Source organism: Poecilia formosa, unplaced genomic scaffold (genome assembly GCF_000485575.1).
Source record: "Poecilia formosa unplaced genomic scaffold, Poecilia_formosa-5.1.2 Scaffold10, whole genome shotgun sequence".
Taxonomy (NCBI): Eukaryota; Metazoa; Chordata; class Actinopteri; order Cyprinodontiformes; family Poeciliidae; genus Poecilia; species Poecilia formosa.
In genome coordinates, this window is record NW_006799949.1 from 4,578,158 (window position 1) to 4,587,028 (window position 8,871).

The 8,871-nt window shown below is 40.6% G+C and overlaps 1 long non-coding RNA gene across 1 annotated transcript; it reads right to left on the bottom strand.

The window, feature by feature from the left end:
- Positions 1-751: 751 nt before the first annotated feature.
- Positions 752-5,530, bottom strand: LOC107834481 (uncharacterized). The gene is made up of 3 exons (XR_001660271.1): positions 5,048-5,530; positions 3,082-3,188; positions 752-2,969 (listed from the first exon to the last, which is right to left on the bottom strand). It is a non-coding gene; the product is annotated as an uncharacterized LOC107834481 (long non-coding RNA).
- Between the last annotated feature and the right edge of the window lie 3,341 nt (positions 5,531-8,871).

The window sequence follows — 8,871 nt, forward strand, 5'->3', positions numbered from 1 at the left end:
CTGAAAATGTATCGAGGAAAACTAACATTTCCTGTCAACCCGAACACACCACAGAAACAGAAAAATAACAAGTACATCCAGACAAAGTCTAAATTCCAGGTGGAAAAGTCAGCCTGTCGAGCAAACCTGAGTTTCATGTTCAATATGGCTACCGCTTAAACAAAATATAGAGAAATTTGACGGTATTGTCTGTTTACTATCACTTCTAAAACTTTGGAAGTCATTAAACCAGTGACTAGTGTCAAGACCATCTAACGTAAGGCCAAATGAAGACCAAGACCAGGCAAAAGCAAAACTTCGAGGGAAACCAAAACCAAACCAATACAACACAATTTTCAAGACTAAACACTAAAACAAAAATTGTTGCAAATCTTTAAAAAAATAAAATAAAAAAAATCTGAGTGGCAGCTCATTAGCAAACCCACCTATAAAAAGGCTCTGGACTAACCGGTTGCGGTGGTTCACTTAACATTTTCATTTAGAAGCTCTGCATTGAGGTGAACCCAAACTTTTAAGTAATCAGACCCTCAACTACAAGTCCCTTCTCTATTGAATCTGACAAGCTGGTATAAAATCAAACAAAGCAGACAAGTCTGTGCATACATTCAGCTAAATGATTACTGACTTAGCATTAGCTCCAGGCAGAGTGAGTGGGGATGACAGGTGTAGGTGGAGGACTGAACTCACTCAGCATTTTTATTTTTGCATGTTTCACAGACAGAAAAACATACTGTATATTTGCCCTGAAAAAAATTGTTCTTTTGTTTTCTTACACATTTTTATAAATTTTTCTTTCCATGTAGTGACAGCATTTAAAATTTTCATTGAACTGTATTTCAATGCAGCTTGGAATTTCAGACTTACTTTCAATATTAATAAAAGCTGGTTGTAATTATAGTTTTAAAGAGAAAAAATACTTAAGACCAGTCTTGAGTACCACAATAGCACCAATAGCCCAAACTAGTACTATAAAGTAACTGTTTGTGAATCTTCTCAGGTTGCATCACAGCTTAAAGAGATGCCAGTTCTACAATGAAATAAATGTGTTTTCATGAGTCAGAAAAAGTCCAAACCTAAATCCAACTGAAAGTCTATGAGAAGAAATTTCCTTTTCATATATGCTCACCATCCATTCACACTGAGCTGCAGGTAGTTTAACATAAACTAAAAGTCTATGTAAAAACAGTGTCTACATAAAACTGTTTTACTTTGTAGCAAACAGTAAGGCTACATACAAATGCATATCACACTTTTCAGATTCTTATTTGAAACACAACTATGAACTACTATGTGTCTCTCTGTCATGAAAAAACGCCCTGAAAAACAGCTTAAAGTTTGTGGCTTTGAGTCCAAAACATATTAATGCAGCATTGTATGAAAAAAGAAACATTCTTTGAAACTCCTCTGAGTTGTTGGATAGGTTTTCCATGGATGTTTGGTGTCCTTTCACAGATGACATCAGTTTGGTATTGTAGGATTTTGGAAGCTGGGTGAAAACTTCAGGCAGTTTCTTGTATTCTTTGAGATGTTCCAAAACCCAGCGCTGTCTTACCTGGGAAGGGGTGGATGCGATTGGAGGTGCTACCGTAGGGTAAAGCTGTTGCCATGTGCAAAGTGTAATTGGTCTTCAAGAATGTATAGGTAGGAGGCAAGTGTCAAAGTAACAACCAAGTCAATGCAGATTTTTGCCAGCATAACACTGTTGTACCATGGCAAGCATTGCCTGTCAGTGGCGTTAACGTCAGGCCACTTTATTTATAATACATAGGCTATATATGCTATTTTAACGATCATGTCAATGTTTGGGTATTATTTGCTGGGGTTTTGAAGTAAATGAAAATCTCAGTGATGCTTTGTCAGTCCTGAAAACTAAACCCACGTAAATTCTTTAAAGACCATTTAAGTGGAATTTTTAGATGGTGAAGTTTTCAAGAGTGACTTATCATAGTGTCTAATTTAAAAACATCCCCGGAGTCGAAATATAATATGTGTGTTTAAATATTAGTTATCCATTTTCAAATACCTTGCTCTCAAATATCTATTTATTTGAGATTAATTACCTGTCATATTAAACAATAATGTTTTTTTTGTTGTTGTTAATTGTGTCTGCATATGGGTGACCGCCTTCCCAACCACCCTTCACTTTGCCTTTGGTGACCTGTGCACCGCTTAGACCCGGGGGGCTCAGGCGCACACACGCAGAGCTTGATCCATTGCTTCTGGACACGTTTGATTCCAGGGCCTTTGCATGCACACATATTCTCACCACACATGCACATCTGGTTTCCAGGATGTCCCTCATGAATGCAGACCTTTTAGCTGCCGTTACAGGCAGGGCTGCTAGTGTTAATGACTGGGGCACTGCTCGGCTCCCGGGATGAAAATAGAGGAGAGGATGCAAAACAGAGGCAGCCATTGCCACTAAGAGGTAACTCAATCCATCTAGCAGGAGCTACGTGTGTGTGTGCGTGTGTGCGTGTTTGCGTGCGTGTGTGTGTGTGTGTGTGTAAATGGCCAAAGGGGGTAGGCCAGCCAAAGGTCCTCCGGGTCAGAAGAGGTTGCCATAGCGCCAGTGCACCTATGTGCCAGGTCTGGCTTCCTCTCAAAATCGCTGAGAGGTCAGAGCAATTTCCGCCAGTCAGGAGTAGGTCAGGGTCCCACTTCCCCTACATATCAGTCAGAGAAGGATGAGGAGGAGAGCGCCGGGCCTGGTCTTTGTAGAATTACCTTCCCTAATCCCCAGAGTGTCAGGACTGCATGGAAAGAATTCTGTTGTTTTGGAGGGCGCGAGGTCACGTGAGGGAAATTCGAACCAGAGGCTCTACTTCTTGGTCTGTGACTTGAAATGTAATTATTTCATTCAGAAATGGTTGGGAATTTCATCACAGATGTCATTATTTTCTGGTTATTGGCTCAGTCCCAGATGCTTTTTGTTAAGTCTTTTTAGAAATGTCAGAATATCACCTTGCCTGCAAAAGGGAGAAAAAGAAAATGAGCTAAGATAGTTTTCTGAGCAACTGTATATAAATGCTTTAAGGATAAAATGTATTTATCTAGCTCACAGCTGAATTAGTTGTTTACCTGATTTTGCTTTGACACAAAAAACTATGTATTTTTTTATCTCCTGTGCTTTCAGTTTAGCTTCTGAATCCTAACTATCCATCATTTTCCACTGCTGTGTAATCATCCTGGGTGCAAAAAACAAGAAGTAAAATCACTTTTCAATGAGCAATATTTTTCGTAGAAAAGACCCAGAGAAGATAACTCTGACTTCGTCTTAACAATGGGAAAAGGTGGGTGAAAAGTAAAAGAAAAACTGTAACATCACCATGACAACTACATTTCTACACTATGGTAACTCAGAAGGGCGATGTTAATCTCTTTTACAAATGATTTACCCTCACAGGCTTTACCTCTGATTAAATTGATTCATAATATTTGAGTTCGAAGTTTAGCCTTTAGCACCAGTGTTTAACTCAATTCTGAAGTCTTTGTTTTGGAGACTTGACTGCAAACTCAAGTCCCCATCTCTGTCATTTGTTGTTTGCTATTTACATTTCCTGCAAACTTGTACTTCTGCATTTAAAGCCCAGAATTATGTGCACAGGCATCCAAAGGCAGCAGAAGTCATGTCATCAAAACAAGCAAAAGAAATGGATGCATGTGTTTCATGGAGCAGTAAAACAAAACATTTGCATTTCACCATCAACATATTGTCAATGACTACAGTATATTGCTTTATGTTATCTATTCAACTAAATTTCCCTCATTACATATTCAGTAATCAGCATTAATGGTTTTACCAATACAATGAGCCATTAAGAATCGATTAATATTGATTCAAACGTTTAGAAAAAGCATGAGCATATGTCAAGGTAGAGATGTGTGGTTCGCTCTCGTAGATGCCTTCCGCCCAGCTAGGATAGGAATCCAACCTATCCTATGGGGGGGGGGGAGTCTTTAAAATAATAAACATTGCGCAAGAAAAGGATGAAAAATTATTACACTACTTTTATCTTCTTCCACTTGTCCCTGTTGCAACAACACATTTCATCTGAAAACCAGGAACCGGGGCACCAAAGCGAGCAGCCGGCCCCGCGTGTCACTCGAGCCGCTGATAACAAAAGCATTCACCCTGTGCACTGCTAAGCAGTTACCACATGATTTTATGAGAGCTGCGCTCATTTATGAGCGCAATCAGATGCAACCCAGTGCCCCACAGGATGTCAGCGTTAGCGCCCCTCTTTGTCCGATGATGATGGACTGTCAGCTCAATGGCGTTATTGTAGCTCTAGTGGCCATCCGGGGAGTAATACATTGATAACAATATCAGCTCATAAAAACAGGCTGGCGGAGGGAAAGGTCACTCCCTTTTTTTACTCGGCCACACCGTACCTCTACCTCCTCGCTCTCTGGCTCATGATGCCTCCCTGGATTCTTCCGTTATCTCTCGCTTTCTGTCGGGGGCTCTCTGTCGGGGTGACGAAGGCTACCCGTCAGTGTGCGGGGAAGCTGGAATGTCATGTTTAAACTGGAGTTGGAGGTATGTTGACAGGCCAGACAGAGGAAACAGATGGCAGCGTGACATGCCCAAGGTCATCTGGCATGCCAGTGTCAAGACACCTGCCTCTTTCTTTCTTTCATTCTTTGGCAATTCCCGTCTATCACCTCCTATTCCTGCACTCCTTTCTTTGCATTTTTGGGTCCCTAACCCCATATCCTCTTCCCCCTCTCCCCTCTTTCTTATGTTTATCACTCCTTCCTACCTCAATATAGGTCACAAAGCCTCCTATACAGGCTGCTGCCTATCTCTGCTCAAACACACTACCCCCCTGAACTCTCCTCACACTCACATTAGCGCTGTTGAACATTTATATTCCAGTCTCACTTGTTTTGTTTTTTGTTTTTTTTTCCCCCATTCTTGATTCCACACATGTTGATTTGGGGGGCGTGGGGAATGTGCCAAGCTACCTTTGTCTCCCGAAGTCTTGCCCCGAACATTCCTGCCAGCAGAAATGTAGAAAGAATCCAGAAGAGTTTTAATTACCTGTGCAGCCATGCCTGGAAGGTTGTGCTCTGAAAATCCCAACAGGCACGGGGTACAGTAAGCATGCCATGTCGCAACACATAGCCTCTTTGTCTTAAAGGTAATTTCCAACAGGAGGTGGTGCTGGGGGAGACAAAAAGAAAAAAAAAACTGTGTGAAAGGAAAGAAAAGTTTGTAGGGAGAGGAAGAAAAAGGGAGGGAAAAAAATGCTTGTTTCTGCTTTCTGCCTTTTCCATCTTTGCAAAATGTTATTTCATATGTTTATAGCTGAATCCCGAGTAGAGCAACGAGACGGCACGGTATCCTCTCCTCAACCAAATCTTGTCAGGAATGTTCGTTTCAGCTCAGCAGGCAGAGCTGTTTGTCCCCCCCCCCAAAAAAATACATTCACTTCTCCTGTGATAAAGAAAACATTTCAGTGTTGATGCAAAAAAAAAAAAAAAACAAGTTGGGAGGGTAAAAAGTAAAGCAGGCAAGGCGAATAATTTTTTTTATTATTATTTTTATGAAATTTACATTTTGAAAATATCCAGCTGCAGGCAGCACAGCAAGTGTAGAGATTTGTTGATCAAGCATGTCTGACAGCACATGCCCATCATGGCCCCAAACTGTTAACCTCTGGAAAAAAAAAAAAAAAATATATATATATATATATATATATATATATATATATATATATATATTAGCCTTCCGTTGAGACTTCCTCAACTTTCAAATTCAGCTTGGCACACAAGTGGCCCGTGCTAACTCTTAACAAGGTGACAAGAGCGCCGTCCTGAGGTGACATTTCCCTTCACACGTGGCGCCTTAACAAATAAACCTTCACATTTATATTGGAGAGACGCCATCACCCTCCCCTTCGATCGGTGACTCAAAACAACCCGCGTTGTGTTTATGAGAATGTGTTTACGGCTGGTGTTTGCAGCCATCATAGCAGCGAGCGTGATTACGCTTGTTGTTTATTTATGTATTTGTTTGCTTGTAAAAAGAAGGAAAAAGGGGGCCAGAATACCACCAGAGTAACGAGGCAAAGGCTGATTAGACTTAAAGGCAAAGTAGATGGAGAGATCAAAATCACACTGGGTTGAGGGAGAAAGAGAGAGAGGGAGGGCGAGAGAGAGGAAGAGAGAGAGAGAGGGAGATGAGGCATAGAGATATGATGTAGGAGAGGGGTGAGTGGCGGTGTGGTGATGGGGGGTGAAAAGTGTTTCAAATCTTCTCATCTACAAAGGTTATTTTTTGAATCGAAAGTCTTTCACCATGAAACCGCATGTTTTTCCTTGAATAGGAATATGCATAGCCACAAACAGAGAGCATATGGATGTATTTATGGCACAACTGTGTTCTTGCAGTCTTGACTGTGCAATGCTGAGCCTCTAATAAAATAATAACAAAACAAATCCTGCTTCTCCCACATTTTCAAAGAGGAATTTTAGCTCTGCGAGAACAGAATCAGAACGCGTATTAAAGGTAAGCGATAGTACGATTTGTCGCAATTCCACTTGCAAATCTTCGCCCGCAGAGTTGCAGGATTGCATGTGTGCTTTTGTGAGGGTGAGACTTTAAGTTTGAGCTGAATTAGGTCTCCGTGTGAGCCAGAAACACTTGACGCTAGTCAAAGTTAAAGAGTTGAGGATTGACGTCTCGATGAAGAATTTGATTTTGTGAGAGCAGCTCCGGTGCTGTGGCTTCAGCCATTAATCATCCATCTCTGGAGGACGGCGACTTCAGTGCGGCACGCCGGCCCTCTCTGTGTTGCCACAACCGAATGAGAGCCAAACCCAGCGTTCTTGAACAATAGATGCCCTGACGTGACACCATTTTAGTAGAGAGCTGCCTCTGTGAATGCATGTGTGTGTGTGCGTTTGTGTGTTTGTGGGGGCAAGACAGATTCTTGAAAGTACAGTGACACCTAAAGGCCTAATCCTACAGGCCCTCTGCCTCTCCTCTCTGTCTCTGCTGCATTTGAGTCAAGGACATGTTGAAATTTGGAGAAAAACTGATGACTTCTTACTTTTCGCTGCTCTTGATAGTTCTAAGCGCCTGTACGGGGCATCAAAATTTTTTCTACTAATGACGTGCCTTGGGCTGCCTGCAGGTAGAAAGGCATTTTTATCTGTACACTTGAGCATCTGATTGGCCACAGAGCACAAATGTCTTTTTTTTTTTTTTTAAGAATGCACTGCATTAATTTGGTACTTAAATTGCTGGTGTATTATAATACAGTTTGTGTCCTCAAATATCTTATTTTCTAAAGTTTGATGTGAAACATGTTTAGTTTTACTTCATCCCAGTTTACATATGTGTAAATATTACATGTATTTAATTATACATATGTACACAATAGACTATATAATTAATTAATTTTACAATAAAAATTGTATGTACTTGTTCTAAAAGTCCTTTTTCAAGAATTTCTAAATTTCAGTCAAGGTTTTTTTTTCAATGCCAATTTACAACATAGGATAATCTCAAGAAAGAAAAGATTAAATCATATGAACATATTAAGTCTAATAATATTCTTACACATAAAAACATTATAATTCAATTTTATGCATTAGTTCAGTCCAAGTTGTACAATGCTGTCAAATTACGTTTATAACGGTCAGCAAATAATTATTAATTCTCTAATCCGAACTTAGCTCACACGATCTAATTTAGTATTGTCAAAGTATCTACCGCTCTTTTCTTTCCGTCCCTCACAATACACACTCGCAGAAACACACATTCCTCCATCTGAACAGTATATCCAGTGAGGAGAAGCTCACCGGGGCACTCCTTTGATCTCTCCTTATTCCCTGCCTCTGCTTTCACGAACAGCTCTGCATGCACGGCCCGTTTTTAATATGGCGGCGCAGCCTGGGTCCCCGAGTAACAATAAACTTTACCTTCAACTGTCAGCAGGACCTAATCACTGGGGTTACCGGAGCACTAAATGTTGGATCCCCGTTAATAATTCTGCCACTGAAGAAAAAGGAGGGGGAGAAAAAAAAAAAGCAAACAGACCCACAGAGATACATATCTCAACCTCTCTGCAACAGAAATATCCTTTGGAGTTCACAATCTCATTTTCATCACTTGCAAATATGACGCGGAAGACAAGAAGGTAAGAATAAGCCTTCAGTTTCAGTGAATGCGGACAATCACAGAGGAATTCTTTCTTCCCTTCCTAAGCTGCGGGCCTTTTCCCACAAATGTACGATCGGTCACTCTCAAAGAGCCTTCAGCAGAGCTGTTATTTGTCGTCCCGCGAGGTATCAGAGCTGGAGCTCACCAAGCCAACTAATGGAGCTTCAGAGGGCTGCAAATGGCAGGCAGCACGAACACGACAGCCTCTGTGGACTAAATAGATTTAGATATCACTTTAGGTTAGTTTCCCTGCAAAAGCAAGAGACACAAAGCGTAAAGACATTAAAACTACAATTGTGTGTGTGTGTGTGTGGGGGTGTGTGTGCGTGTGTGTATATATTTGATGTGATAACAGACACTCATATATTTTTATAGACCTGCTAATCCCTGACAGATTTAGGTTTAAAAGCAATCCTTACATTTTACCAACATGCAGTTTATGAGTGGAAGTAATATTTTGGAGTGGCTGAGTCAAGTAATGACTTGAGTCTGTTAGAGAATTAATGGAGGGTGCTAAAGATTAGGGTGATGGTAAGGAGGAGTGCATAATTGAAGATAGTGAAAACATACATTATTAAGAGTGTTATTGTTGTAATGCAAATGAAAAAGTTCCCTACTTATTGTTTAGAAGAGTACTGAAAATGTTTGACATATTACATATATATTTTACAGATACAGTTTGTTTCATTGGTTTT